Source organism: Penaeus vannamei, chromosome 21, assembly GCF_042767895.1.
Source record: "Penaeus vannamei isolate JL-2024 chromosome 21, ASM4276789v1, whole genome shotgun sequence".
Lineage (NCBI taxonomy): Eukaryota > Metazoa > Arthropoda > Malacostraca > Decapoda > Penaeidae > Penaeus > Penaeus vannamei.
In genome coordinates this window covers 2,067,182-2,069,681 of record NC_091569.1, presented here as the reverse complement: position 1 = coordinate 2,069,681, position 2,500 = coordinate 2,067,182, and positions in this window count along the sequence as shown.

Below are 2,500 nucleotides of genomic sequence, written 5' to 3'. Positions count from 1 at the left end.
GTATTTTTCTGACACTTTTACATAGTATACGCTGATATACATCACTCCTATTGTATGTGTATATGTACTTGTATTGTTAATGAGTGAATTATATTAATAAACACAAATTCCAGATCATAAGCTGACAAGTGTTCGAGTGACATATTATATGATAATAACAAATGGTTAAATCCTGGGATTTAAGGGATTAACACCGCTCAAATACCAGATTATATGACATTAACAAATGTCGAATTACCGCATTAATTAATTAATTAATCTTTGGTGACGCATAACATATCTTTATACAAAAAGGCAATTTACTCAACAGCAAGTCAAGCAAGACGGCGCTGAGGTATTACCACTTAAGTATCGCATCTTAAGAAATGAGAATCCAATTACACCGGGAAAACATCAACATAGCTTCCACTCGTTCTTAGGCGCATTCTAAAATCCTTCTGGGATTGCATGCAGCTTCATTTGCATACGCTGGTTCAGGGAAGGGGCATATTTGTCTGTCCCGTCGTCTAAGCGGAGGGCGTGGGTTGTCCTCGGAGTGCGTGAGTGTGTTCACGGGAGGGAGGGAGAGGAAAAGAGAGAGAGAGAGGGGTGGGGAGAAAGGAGAAACAAAGAGAGAGAGAGAGGGGGGGGGGGGAGAAGAAACAAAGAGAGAGAGGGAGGGAGTGGCAGGGAAGGAAAGAAACTCCCTTTTCTGCACAATATTACATTGACTTCAGGACGATCATAACAAAGAACTTTATCAAGTCCACAATACAGATCTTTAGAAAAAAGTCACCGAAAAAGACCTCTTACATCCCATATTCTACAAAACATAATATCAAGTTTTAGCGTACCATACATGGAACATCCACAACATCGCAGCACACTTCAATCAAGTCGGAATCACCACAGCGCGGGTCTTCACCACATCGCTCCTCACATTTCACCATCCCTCTACTCATCACACCCAGGACCCAGGCGAGGCACCACACCAGGGCATCGCCGCATCCACGATCTTCGATAAACTTACAACGACCATCAAAAGCTCATTATCGCTTCTCCCTCTTTCCTTTCACCCTCCCCCTCCCCTTCCCACCCCTTTCCCCTCCTTCCCCCTTCCCACCCCTTTCCCCTCCTTCCCACCCCTTTCCCTTCCCACCCCTTTCCCCTCCTTCCCCCTTCCCACCCCTTTCCCTTCCTTCCCTCCTTCCCACCCCTTTCCCCTCCTTCCCCCCTTCCCACCCCTTTCCCCTCCTTCCCACCCCTTTCCCCTCCTTCCCCCTTCCCACCCCTTTCCCCCCTTCCCACCCCTTTCCCCTCCTTCCCCCCTTCCCACCCCTTTCCCCTCCTTCCCCCCTTCCCACCCCCCTCCCCTTCCCACCCCTTTCCCCCTTCCCACCCCTTTCCCCTCCTTTCCCCCTTCCCACCCCTTTCCCCTCCTTTCCCCCTTCCCACCCCTTTCCCCTCCTTCCCCCTTCCCACCCCTTTCCCCTCCTTCCCCCCTTTCCCCTCCTTCCCCCCTTCCCACCCCTTTCCCCTCCTTCCCCCCTTCCCACCCCTTTCCCCTCCTTCCCCCCTTCCCACCCCTTTCCCCTCCTTCCCCCCTTCCCACCCCTTTCATCTCCTTCCCCCCTTCCCACCCCTTTAACCCCATTCCCCTCCTACCTACCGCATCCCCATCCTGTGTCTTCGCCGAATCACAACTCTCCTACTTAAAGAAGGAATGTAGAGACACTATCACTTTCCTTGTCTTTCGTCCTCTCGTTATGCCTTTCTCTTTAGGGCCTTTTAAGGTTAATCGTAAATTCGGTTCGTTTTATAGCATCTACTTTGTGAGTTTCTGTTTCCTGGCAGATGTATGAGCATTTCTTTGTAACCATTAACATTTTCTACATATATTCCTTCATTACATAGGCTCTTATTCACGCATCATCATTGAAATATCTCCGATCCTTCCTTCCTCCATCTTTACTACTTATATCTACACTATGAAAAAAATCACTATCTGAGAGTTCCGCTTCCGTCAGTTCTGCTTTTTCTCCCTGTATAATTCTCACACCTTTTATAGTAGTCAATTTTCATAGATTCATCACCATCAGCCAGTAATTGATATAATGATCACTTTAAGTATCAACACACTCCTCTCCACCATCGCCAAATGCCATAATCCCTCCCACTTCAGTGACCAACCGTCTCCCCCAGAAATAAGCCCTTATACCTCCTTCCTTCTCAACTGACAGGAAAGACAAAAACAAAGAAAGTTACAAAATAGACACGTGCAGCTGAGGCTGGCTCGCCCACACCCCGTAACTCTTCCATATCTCAGACCAAATCCTGGAGATGCATACGCCTCATTTCCCGCGAGGTTTGATCTCGATGGGTGGCAGCGGTGGGATGCATGGGTTGGCGGGTGGAAGGAGCTTCGAAAGGATAGTGTGGCGACTGTTAACGGTGGAGAGAAGAAGTGATGGGAGGAATAGAAAGAGAGGAAGTTATGAAGAGAATAAAGAAGGAAGGAGGG